Here is a 13,547-nt window from a genome sequence, read left to right on the forward strand (position 1 = left end):
ACAGGCGGTTGAAATATAAAGGCGGCCGAAAGAAATGAGAGTCAAAAAAATTATATTTCTTAAAAAATATGAAACAAGACATTGTACTTTTTAACATGCATTTAGGTTGTCTTGTTGTATACTTGTAGATTGCTGTTGCAAGTAACAACTTTTAACACACCCGAACTATAATTCGGGGAAATAACGGGATAGCAGGGATCGCTTCAGTCTGCATAGATCTAGATATTTTATATTCTATTATCTTTGCGACTGCCAGATGTATTTCTTCAATAATTTTGAGTATTGGTTGGTTATCGAAAGAACAATTTCCTAGATGTGAAAACATTATATTTTCATGAATGAACTTGAAAACGTGCAGTCCCTTTTGTCGTCTGGTCCTGTTCAGAACTAAACGTTTTGGTTTTTTTTCTGTTTTTCTGGTTAATTTTTATTGTGATTAAAAATTTCAACACAATATTTATCACAAGGTAAGAATTCTGCACTACTCGCATGCACTTCATTTTTTTTATTAATATGATTTATAGCGGTGGCCCTTACGGCATAAATTCTGAGTTGATGAAGACTCGAAAAATGAACTCGTACCAAAGAATTAAGATTAGAAATGGGGGTAGATGGTTTCGTCGGCTCCTCTCATGAATATCACGCGCACACGCATACTTGTCCCGTAAACCGTCTAGCCCACTACTTATCTGCTTTGGTACGAGTTCATCAATTCGTAGTTTGTGCCGTAAGGTGGACCCGATTTATATAAATGTTGATAAAATTAAAGAGCGGTCGATTTTGGTTTCCACACAGGCGGCACATTGGATTATTACGCACATTGCGATCGCCCAAAAGACAATTTTTGCCATGAAAATCCGTTATAGAGATTTTAGTGACTTTTGGGCAAGCACTTTGTGGGTAATAATCACCGAACCGCGCGGCCTTATATCCTAACATGCTCAAAAATAAACGAGTAGGGTAAACATGTGGGTAATACCCATACTCTTTCCTATATAAGAAACGAAAAAATGCTTTTTGCACTTTCTCAATCATATGAGTCCGCGAATCTTCGCCAACAAAACGCACACAAAATAATTTTACAACCCGTAGGAATATAGCACATCGCGTACTATCCCTTATCGATGTCAATACATTCGCATACTCCCCAGTCACACAGATGCCCGCACCCTTCTGGAATACACTTATATTCAAGCGGAACATACTCGGAACACACCACGACCCCTAGACAAGGCCAACCGCACAAATATATGTATATAAAAATATATTTATTTATTTTATTAGGAGCGGCGCCCCCAACAGGGGCCCTATGGGGGCTGTGCCCCCCCCCCTCAGCGGGGCCCCATGGGGGCTGCGCCCCCTTCGGCGGGGCCTTTGTCTTCAGGTCAAGTGTCGTAGTTGCATGATGACATCGTGTCTGGATTTCGTTCATTTTACGATCGAGCGATGAACTATTTCTTCTGAAAGGAGACGTTGCCCTCGAGTTTGTGTAAGATTTGTGTATTGTTCTGAAATATATGAGATCACTGGTTTTGATTCGGAATAGCACAAGTTGTGCTATATTCCTACAATCTTCCAAACAAATACAACCGTGTGTTTCTATAGGCCGTGGGACACGGTAGACATACTAGGTATATTCCCGCGCTGCTTAAAATCCCAAGAGACAAATCGCGTGATTTGACATTCAAAAGTCAAATTGCGCTATTTACCAGAGGGAGATGGTACAATTTGACACTAGATCGAAATACAAACGCCGATGACAAGAGTCAAAAGGGACGCAATGCTATGGCCAAAAAGCAATCGGCATCAGTAGTGGTGGAGCGGTCGGTCGCCTTTCTGTCGACGGCGGTCGGTCGTCGGCGCTTCTCGTGTTGGCGTAAATCGTTCCGCTCCCACTCTTGCTGTCACTCGTCTGTCGTCTGCTGTCTGCTGTCTGACCGGAAGAACGCCACAGGTGAGGCTCAGACTCTGTCGTAACCGGAACCGGAAGCGAAGTACGCGCCCGAACATCGGCACGCCGGCTCGGTGCCTCCATTCGCCTCCATTCGCCCCCATTCGCCCCATTCGCCCCATTCGCCCCACTCGCCGCCGGACTGCGACGCCAATTGACCCGCCACATTCTAACCTCAAAACCCCTCCCCTCCCCGGCCGGTTTCCCTCATTCATCGACGAGTTCGTACGGTTTGTGCAATTTGTTAGCGTCGACCGCTTTTTCTTTCATTCAAAAACAATGGTCGTAAGCGATCGCGTGGCGGCCATGCGCGTGGCAAGGCGCCATATCAAATTCTAATATTTACTCAGCTATATTTCAATGGAAATGCGATAAACTCGGATTAACTATCGACAGTCGACCCTTCGATTCCCCTTATAGTCACGATTACCTGTGATCCAACTGAAAACACACTGAGTGGTATGGGACGTCACTCGTCCTTGGCTTTCCGCTCTGACCGTAAACAGTGAATTCTGGTGTAATGCACACGTATGCATATCTACATATATGCAATGGACAAGTTTCTCCTACATTTCTTCAAATATGGGATTCACCGTTATCGATCACTGTCAAGCAACGATAAAAGATCACCGAAAACACTCTAGGGGGTGATTTTTGGGACTGTATACCATGTATAAGAGCGTTTTTCGCATGTTTTAAAGTATCTAGAAAAAAACACGTCCCACTTAATGTGTTTTCGCCCCAATACAGCTAATAAATGAAAATTTATACTACAAATTAACTTAAAATAAAACTAAACGAATGTAAATAGAACAGTTATTGCATGCCCAATAGCATTACATTAGATAACAAAACTATATAAGTAGTTAATAATTACATGTATGTATTTAGGACGAAGTATTGTCATATCCGGTGGCAAAAAAGAGGCTGTGAAGAGAATATGAAATTAGGTTGAAGGGCATTTGGACGAATGAATGCCGTTTTTAAATCAAAAATGCCATTTTGTCCGAAGAAAAAGACCTTTTATCAACATGTTTTGCCATTGATCATGTATGGATGTGAAATTTGGGCATTGAGTACTGAAATATACTACACAAATCATTGCACTTAAAGCAGTAGCTCAGCTTATTGTAGAGACATAGGAAGCGGAATACATATATGAGAATTGTGATGCAATGAAGAGATTGAAATGGCTATTGGCGGTTTATAGGCTAGAAAGAAGTGCTTAAGTAGTACCTAAGATAATGCTAAAGGTTGTAAGAAAGGCCACGAGGAAGATGGGTAGATGAAATTAGACAAATATGTAAGGTGAGGTCGATGAGATTTGCTCAAAATAGAGTCGAATGTCGATTGGATAGTGAATGGCATTAAATGATGATGATATTTCAATTTTAATTTGATACACTACTATTATATTATTATCTGATTGAGGAACTAAGTTGAATACAATGTGATGTATTATAGAAGAAATACCGTATATTGTAATATGAAAAATATGATACTGGATAGTAATCAAAATTATATGTATAAACTACTAATTTTGTCGCCGAGTGAATCTGATTATTGCCACTGCCAAATACCAAACGAATACAAATAGCTTATTATTGTGTATTTAAAAAAAAAATCGTAATTTATTGGTGTTAAAAAGTTTCTTTATTTATTATCAATAACGGCTTAAAGCGATGTGTATTATATCCAAAAAATACACTGAAATCATTTCTGGTTTGAACGACGGCTGAAATATTTATTATTTACTATATAATTTTGCCATAGTGACATTACAAAGTAGTTCCAAGTCGTCACTATGGCTGAACTAAAAATACAATGAAAAGGATTCAATAATAAATAAATGTAATTGTAATAATGGAACATGTTATGATCTCAAATTGAATAATCCCTCAACCACCATCAGCATATTTTAGATTCAACAAATGCAAGTTAACAGAAATGCGGTTGAGGAGCTCGATCAAATTGGTACGTGCCACAAGAAAAGAGAACAAAGTGCGTCATCTAACGTAACTTTGAACATTAAACTTAAAAAAATAACCGGTATAGCTAAAATCGATTTTAAAATCATTCTAGAATCATCGGTATATGAAATGTATGCACTTAAAATCAATTTTAAGTTAATCAAGTTTATATTATTTTCATTATTTTATGCTGTTTAACTAAACTCGTAAAATTTTAACTGCTTATTGATTATTACAATAAAATTCTCACAAAACGTGCATAAGATTAGCATTTCTAATGAAATGCTATAAACCATTTATCTTTAATTATATTTTATTTTAGTTCTGAACTCAAACATGAACTTTTTTGTATTTGAAAGTGGAATATGTCCACTTTTCTTAATTTCGAGAAATATTTCGCAAAACGTTAAATATAATGTTTTGCGTTTTAACAGTATTTAAAAATAATATTGGCCTGTAATACGTTTATTTTGCTTTACATATCGAATTAAAAGAAACAATCTGTGAATTAAGTCAAACAGAAATAGTGTTTTTGGAACTGAAAATTAGACTTCTGCTATTTTCAAATATATAATATATAAAAAAATTTATATATATATTTACCCATGATTTATAATCAAAATCACCTATATTTGAAAAACACTTTCACATATTCGGTAAATAATGTGTCAGTTTAACACAATAATTCAGTTCAATATCTACATAAATGAGAGTTATATGCATATTGTATAAATTACAATGCTGATACTTTCTCCGCATGACCCTTCAATATTAAAATTCAAATACACTATGCGCTAATTATGTACATATGTGTGTTTACAAAAACAGGGCTTTAGAAATTTGTATCATTATACGTGTATATTTATTATAATTCACATGAATTCTGTATAATTTCAAACCCGTCATAAACGACCGATCAATTATCAATTCCAGGTTCATTAAAACGAACAAACAGTAATTGACGCAGTGATGATTTTGTGGTTTTGTAAACGAATGCAAAATTACTGTCAAAAATATGGTACAGTTACAGCGCCATGTACTCGATTCTAAAAATATAAACATACATATTCGTATGGAAATGTGACCACATTTTGAATTCTTACTAATTGTGAGTCAAAAATTGAACCACGGTTCAAACTCTATCGGGTTACATTCAATTGGAATGCTTGCCAATGAGCTGAATTGAGTCTGTGAAGAATGGATGCCTCGTCATCAAGAGTGATCGATTGTGTTGATTATGTGGGTGTTTCGAGTTTTTATTGCTTATGTGTCGAGTTCTTTGACATTGAAATGTGTATAATGTATGTATTGCCTTTATGCCAATTTTAATTTTAATAAGCTTATACTAGTCCAACAGCGTGCACCAGTGTTTAGCATATATGCTTTCGAGCATAGTGGTCACGGGTTCGAGTCCCACTGATCGCTGCTGGCTAGACCTTAGTTTGAGACTCCAGGTCGATCGTTTCCCATCAGAGTTTTCCGATTTATCTGATTTTCATTAAAACGGTTCCAACAAATTGGCAACCTTGACCCATTTCTGGCAATTTTCGAGTTTTCAGCAATCTAGAATTTGGTTGAATTGTATAAAATGCGGCAAATTTACAAATTTGATCATAAATATCTTTGTAGATGTTAATTGGTATGTATGTATTTACTTTGTATAATACTTTTAGCAAATGTATAATGTTTCTGACCAATAAGGTGCATTGGGGTTACCTGTTATAAATTAAAAATAAATAAATGTAAAAAACCGCTAGCACGCCTGATCTATGCCATGCTAAAACTCAACCCATAGAATGTTTTTGGTGATGTATTTTCCTTGTATTGACCAGTATAGCCAGTAGCATAGCTCGGTCGTTAAGCTTCTGCTTAGCGTCAAGAAGGTGCCGGGTTCAATCCCTGAATGAAAATGAATTTTTCAGAGTATGCTGTTGGTCAGACCTGGATTTGTGACTCCAGGTTGATCGTTTCCTATCAGAGTTTGCCAATGTTCTCTGATTTCATTGTTGAAACGGTTCCCGGAAAAAAAATGGCTAAAAATCCTTCCTACCTACTATGTCACCACTATTTGAAGTTTGATTGATGTACAATAAAATTTATGTACAATTCATAGATGTCTCGTTAATTTTTGTGAGTTTTTCAGTGTCTCGTAATTCAACGACTTGTAATAAAAATGCTGCATTTGTATTTGTAATTGGCCAGGAAGGTGCATTGGGATTTACCTGTAAGGCCTTCCTGGTATATATGTAAATAAATAAAAAAATAAATAAATATGTTTAACATTGATAGATAATCAGAATTTGCTAATTTATATGTTTTTCATTGAAACGGTTCCAACAAATTGGCAGCCTTTACCCATTTCTCGCAATTGTCGAGTTTCCAGCATCTCGAATTTCGCTGAGTCGTTTAAAAATGCTGCAAATTTGTCCATATTTCGAGTTTTTCATCTTGAAATTTGACGATTTTACATATATAAAAATCTCCGCAACTGTAAGTAAAAATTGTCAAAATTTATCCATAGATGTCTCTATGATGCTTTGTTAAAATTATTCGTAAAATTTTATACCGATGTTTGTAACTGGCCAGGAAGGCGCATTGCGGTTTACCTGATAGGCCTTCCTGTTATATATATGTATGTATATATGCGTGTAAAAATAAATAATAAAAAAATCTATTGTGCCATTTGAAGTTTAGTGCTTTTTATTATTAGATGTTTGAACTTTCGTTGTGAAAGTATGTTCGTTGCTTAATATCGGCAGTAATAAAAAAATGAATATTTTTCCCTTTTTAGTATTTTCTAATTTTACGTCATTGGTAATAAAACGTTTTGATTTCATGCTGTTTTTGTGAACTGGCGATTTTCTAATGATTTCATAACGATTCGAAGTATCATTTCCAAGTTTGTATATATATATATGTACATATATACATAATAGCGAAATCACTCAGTTCTGCCCGGGATAAAATTTGCATGTATTCATTTTGATATCAGAAGGTACATATGTCGCCGTGTAATCTAATTTTCGCGCCAAAATCCCACGTGGAAACAGACTACATACAAATGGCACCGTTTAATAATAAACGCCACTGTTTGCTCCACCGACTATGCAATAAAATCGTACTACTTTATCACGACAATAAAAATTTACGCTTATTATTTATACGCACACATGCTCCAACGATTGTGATAATTTATTATTGCACTTCATATATTGCGTACTTAGAGCGCAAATGTGATAACTCTTCGAGACCTATGTAATTGCGTTTTAAAGATTGCAATAAATCAAGCAAAGTAATAATGTTTCATAATTCACTCCAGATGGAGTGATAGTAGTTTTTCAATTGTGGATTCCTTTTGTAGTATTTTGCAGGTTGGTGTTTCTATGGATAGTTTTGGATTTGCAAAAAAATTACATTATAAAAAAACACTATAAAGGCGCACTGAATCGTACGGCACACCATGCTTAGATAGACTCCAGCTATGATGGGCGTATCCTCATGTCAATGCTAAAAGTCTGACATGCAACTGTACGTAAACAACAGTAGGAAAAGCATTCTTTTGTACATCCCATATTTATTTATTTATTTATTTTTTACATATATACCAGGAAGGCCTTACAGGTAACCCCAATGCGCCTTCCTGGCCAATTACAAACATTGCAGCATTTTTTTTTATTATACAAGTCGCTGAATTACGAGACACTCGCAAATTAACGAGACATCTATGATTGGTACATACATTTTATTGTACGTTAATCAATCTCAAATAGTGGTGACATAGTATTTAGCCAATTTTACCGGGAACCGTTTCAACAATGAAATCAGAGAAAATTGGCAAACTCTGATAGGAAACGATCGACCTGGAGTCACAAATATCCAGGTATATCCAGCAGCACTACAGATATACTCAGAAAAATATTTTTCAATCAAGGACAGCTCATGGGATCGAACCCGGCGCCTCTCGCCGCTAAGCAGAAGCTTAACGACCGAGCTATGCTGCTTGCTAATATGATATGGACACATTGATTTGTTTTGTAACGTGTACGTAACAGTTGTAGCCGACACAATCTATTCATATATGTACAGCAGTACACGTCGCCGTAACGTATCAAGCAAAACCGGTTTTCTTTGGCCATTGTGGAAATGTTCACGCACGACGTGACGTCATATTAGCGAGTGCACTTGCACTAACGAAAGTGCGCATGCGCATATTATTTTCGGAAATATCTGTGAAATTGCTGATTACGTGAAATCAGCAAAAAAGCATGATTCATGCAAACGCAAGCCCTGATTTCACGTATCTGGCATGAATTATTTTGCTCGTGTCATGTAATCGGCAAGTCATCACTAGCGCTCCGGTGTTATTTTTGGAACTAATCAAATGTCATGAATCAATCGTTAATTATAGTGACCATTTATAATCCCATTTCCATTTATAATCCCAAAAAAAAGTCTAGAATTTTAATAATAACGATTTAATAATCAGCAAATAATTTACTGAATTCGTGAAATCGGCAACGGACTTGCGTTTTTCACGAATTGTGCCTTTTTTTTTTGTCGATTTCACGTTATCACTGATAACTAGAGACCGGAATCTAAAGGGGCTGTTTATTGTTCAAAGATTGTAAATGCATTGTTAAAGGTTTGCCGAACCTTTTTTACAAAGGATTTACAACAATGGAACAATAGGCGGCTCGTTTCCGGCCTTCAGATTCAGATTCCGACCTCTACTGATAACTTATCAGCAATTCGGCATAATTTATGTTTTTATTTTACTACAGGAAAACCCTATTTTTTACATTATAAATATTACAAATACAATTATATTTATACAAAATCATGGACAAATTCGATATACGGCAAATATATTTTTACATAGTGGGTAGCATATTTATATAATAATCAACAAATTCGAAATGCTGTAAACTCGAATTTGCGAGAAACACTAAATAGGTTGCCAATTTGATGAAACCGTTTCAACAATGAAATTAGATAAATAACCAAACTCTAATAAAAAACGATCAACCTGGAGTCACATATCTAAGGTCTGACCAGCAACATCGGGCCAGGGAATGATCCCATGACCCCTCAGTTTAAAGCATTACGCGTTAACCATTTAACTATGTTGCTGGTTGATACTTAGATAAAGTAGTAGACGAAAGTAGTATATTACTCGATAAACTGATCGGTTTCTTATAGAGTACTAGTGATGCTACCCGGCTTCGCCCGGTTCCACTTTTGACGATCCCTTCCATTTTATCACGCATATAATAAAAGTAGTCTAATAGTGAGAATACCGTCGAATTATGAAAAAAATCTTCATTTGTTTTTTTATTGAATTTATTTAAAAAAAATATTATTTAACAACCGACGAATCACAAACGTTTTTGACCAATCCAGCCAATCAGAAACGACTTTGACGACAGCTAATCAGAAACGAATTATAGACGCCGTTTCTGTAAGATGATGCTTATACATAGGAACAAAAATGTATTAATCATAACTCAATCTAGCCAAATTGTCTAGTTATACCCGTTGCGCTCTAATGACTTGGATATGTGTTTATATCATACAATAATAATGTTTGATGATCGTAAACAAGGTCTTGTTTTATTCTCTGCACAATTACACAGGGAAATGGCGAATTGATATCGAAGGTCGAAACTCTCTCTCTGTTGTGTAATGTAATATGTGGGTATTTTTATTAATAGAGTATATTTATATATTATTTTTTATGTCATCGTCTAGTCTAGAAAGTCGTTTGGTATCGTCCTATTCGAGATGGTGCACCGTTTGGGAAGGCCTGATACTAATTATAGTCGAATGCGATTTCGCGCTCTCAGGTAAAAATATGTCGCTCGGTCATCGTTTCAAATTCCAGGATTTCGCTAAACGGCACGTTTCGACTGATCATATTCGTGCTTGTAAAATGATCGTTGTATTGACAGTGATGATTTGTTAAATGTGGGATTTTCCGTCGATTACATCATTTTGCACGCCAAATTTATCGCTCTGCATTCGGCATAAGTATGCTATTTAAATTTTTCGATTCGTGTCGTGCATTTTTATATATTCGAATGATTTTCAATGGTCAAGGTTCGTTCGTGATTGTGTCAGGTTATCAATGCACTCTCTCGCGGTGCGGCGAACAAACCGAACTCGAATGTATAGATGAATTTTGACGCTCAACGAAGAACCGAGTTAGGTAGGGCGAAAACACACAGCGATAAACGGCACATCGTGTGCTTGGCTCCCCGCTGTGGGGGTCTCTTACATTTCCTCAAATATTGGATACACCGTTATCGATCACTGTCAAGCAAGGATAAATACAAGGATACAATTTTACCATATTGTATTGCTAATAATGAACATACATAGTGAGATTTCGTTTATTATGACTAGTCTTCAGCGTTGGCTGGGTGTTTGTCAAATAACAATAGACCACTTATTCAGTATAAAAATCAAGAGAGCAAAAAAGCATGTTTGACAATAGTAACTAACAAAATTGAATCACTTTTTGTGTCAAAATCATCGTCCCAACGTCGATCTTTGATCGTGACTATAGGGCGGAAGTCATTGACTTTTACGTTGGCTGGGTGCTCGTCAAATAACAATAGACTGCTCCATCAGTATATAAAGCAACACAGCAAAAAAGCATTCTTGACAATATTGAACCATTTTTGTTGCTAAAAGCATCGTCCCAACGCCGATCTTTGATCTTTAGCAGGCTTATGATAAGAACACAATCAAATGTGCGGCACGGCACGTTTAAGTTGACCCCAGCTTTGATAGGCGTGTTTCCATGTGATTGTTATATTTTTCTCAAATATGGGAATCATCGTTATCGATCACTGTCGAACTTATGTCACTAGAAGCATAACATATTATAGAAAACACTCCGGGGGTTGGGGTCGCAGTGGTACAGATTTGGCGTACCAGAGTACGTCTAGCGTTTTTTCTTGTGTAAAAAACTATTTAAATAAAAGACGTCACCTACCTATCCGTGTGTCTACTTTAATGGTAAGAGCACACTGAATTGTACGCCTAAATAGACTCCAGCTGTGATAAGCGTGTCTTCATGTCTTGATTAATTTGTAAGATCTAATCTTTTCAACAAATTTATCCTTCATTTCTTCAAATATAGGAATCCGGTTATTGATCACTGTCAAACCTACATATGTCAATGCAAGGATAAAATATCACCGAAAACACTCCCGGGGGTTGAGTCTCTGAAAATATTGCGACGTTACAGATTAGGCATGCTAGCGTTTTTTTTACATGTGCAAAAAATTGGTGTTTGCACCTTTAAACTGAGGATTGAGGCAGATAGTTTTACTATTGTTGATTTCATAGAAAAAATACTTTTTTTACGAGCTTTTTTGCTCTCTTGCTTGGAACACTGATAGAACTATGTATTGTTCGACCATCCGACGTCTGTTCACTAGGACAGTGGCAAATTACAATACACGTTAAAGATTTTCTATGTAAATAGCAAAAGTCTTTACACCTCAAAAGGTAATTGCTCTAAATTCCCATCCAATGTCTTATCATTAGTCAGCGGACCCAGAAGGTGCCGCGTATTGTTCAAAGGTTGTTAAAGGTTTGCCGAACCTTTTTTACAAAGGATTTACAACAATGGAACAATGGATAGAACTGTGACTATCCTACATCTACTTATCATGACTAAAGGGCGGATAGAGAGCGTGTTTTTTCCAGGAATCACGGCGTTTTGGGTCTATTCACAAAGTTAGAGTGCAAAAAAAAAGGTTCGGCGAACCTTTAACAAAGGTTCATCATAAAAATGAACAATGCACAACGAACAATAAACAAAGAACGGCACGCTTCCGGTCCTACCTCTAATCATGACTATAGGGCGGGGTTTTTCTTTTGTTTACTTCTTAGAAAAACCTTTTTTTTTTCAAGCTTTAAATGTGGGATTGCCTTAATGGGTAGCCTAAAACTAGTGATTACCAGACGCTAGTGATCACCAGGCGTTGGCCTGGTGCTCGTCAAATAATCAAAATAGATATCTCCATTACCGTACAAAGCGAGAGTAAAAAAATGGTTGACAATAGCGAATCATTTTTGTGCATTAAGCATCCTCCTTTAGTGATAACTTTATTAGGGCAAAAGTTGAATAGGATTCTACAAAAATGTTATGGCTATTGTTAATTTGGAGGAAATTCTTTTTTTGCACTCTGTACTGTTGGAACGTGTATTGAGAATAATATCTTTCATGTTTTTTGTGGGCATTTTTTCATTCATGCCTCAATCACCATCCGCCCTATAATCATGACTAGACTACCGCTGAAAGCAAAAAAGCTAGGCAGAGCTGAAAGCAAAAACAAAAAAAATGCTTGTAAAAAAAAGGTTTTCAACGAAGTTAACAATAGCCAAACCTATTTGTCCTGATCCCTATCTGATGTCCAATCATGACCCAGAACTTGAACGAAATATCGTCTTTCGGCGAACTGTTTTTGCCGTTAGGAGTAATTCGGCGAATTTTCAAATAGCCTTCACCACACTAATGCTGACAATGAATTCGATATCTCCAATGCTATCTTACATACCTAATTTAGTTTAGATGTTGGAACAATCCTTACTTGACGCTTTGTATGCACGTCGTCAATTCGACTTTACCATGTAAGTGAAACCTTGATATGCTTTTACAAAGAAGGTTCTCTCGGATCGAATTCGGCACGTCACCATTTGTAACACGTTACGTGAGAACGAATAAATATTGTTCTCTGGTATCGGATTCAGTCCATCGAGACCTATAAACAGTCGGTGTGCCCTTACCTCGGATAACGGACCATTTTTTACTTACCTCCTTTACGTTTCATTCACACTTGCCTCTCATTCAAACGAAAGTTCGGACTGAATTCATGAATTAAGCAAAATTTTGCCTCATTCATAAATTCAGCGTAACGTTCAATTATGTTTTCATTCGAAATCGTGAAGCTGTTTGTTTTCTTTTTATCGTACATACCTTTTCTTTGGCTAAATTCCAATACTATATGATCTCTCTGACTAGTCTTCGATTAGCATACAAATTTTGCGAGCGGGTCATTATCATGCTATTATCCAAGTGTATAACTTTCGTTTGATGGTCGTTGAAAGTCGGTCGTTGTACTGTACGCGAACATTTTACACAAATTATCTATGAATGTGTCTACTTACCGGTTATTATACTTGGTTTCGTGAATAGTTCGGTGAACCGTTCGGCTAATTAGTGACACTTTCAACGATGAGCCCGGTTTATACGCAACTAGTTGTTGTAGACGAGTACAGATCGATCTCTATGGTCATATACATAAATATGACAATATACTGTCCTTAAGAACCAGGCCACATTAGAGGACTTGCGAGTAACTTTGTTGCCCAAGCGTAGTTGCTTGGTCACCCAATTTGGGCAACCAGAGGCGACCAAGAATCTCCTTAGCCTGTAAGAGTTTTCAATATGTGACGATACAGTCACACGTGTTCATAGCTTTTTCACTATGTAGTCGTGGGCAACTAATCACCGAGTGTGACACCCCTAAACACAACGCTATACATTTTGAGGGATTGCACCAGTCACTCAAGCAATAAAATCCACCGTGACCAAGGCCGAACGCCGGCAACCG

General features: G+C 36.7%; 2 protein-coding genes across 2 annotated transcripts in view; both read left to right on the forward strand.

The window, feature by feature from the left end:
- The window catches only part of AspRS (aspartyl-tRNA synthetase), a 122,661-nt gene that overhangs the window by 86,241 nt on the left and 22,873 nt on the right, over positions 1–13,547 (forward strand). The gene's annotated exons all lie outside the window — the stretch shown is intronic.
- The window catches only part of foi (solute carrier family 39 fear-of-intimacy), a 36,376-nt gene continuing 24,625 nt past the window's right edge, over positions 1,797–13,547 (forward strand). Inside the window, exon 1 of the mRNA XM_077442043.1 lies at positions 1,797–1,954. The gene's annotated coding sequence lies outside the window, so the exon portion shown is untranslated. The remainder of the gene's footprint in view (positions 1,955–13,547) is intronic.

Source organism: Arctopsyche grandis, chromosome 12 (assembly GCF_051622035.1).
Source record: "Arctopsyche grandis isolate Sample6627 chromosome 12, ASM5162203v2, whole genome shotgun sequence".
Classification (NCBI taxonomy): domain Eukaryota; kingdom Metazoa; phylum Arthropoda; class Insecta; order Trichoptera; family Hydropsychidae; genus Arctopsyche; species Arctopsyche grandis.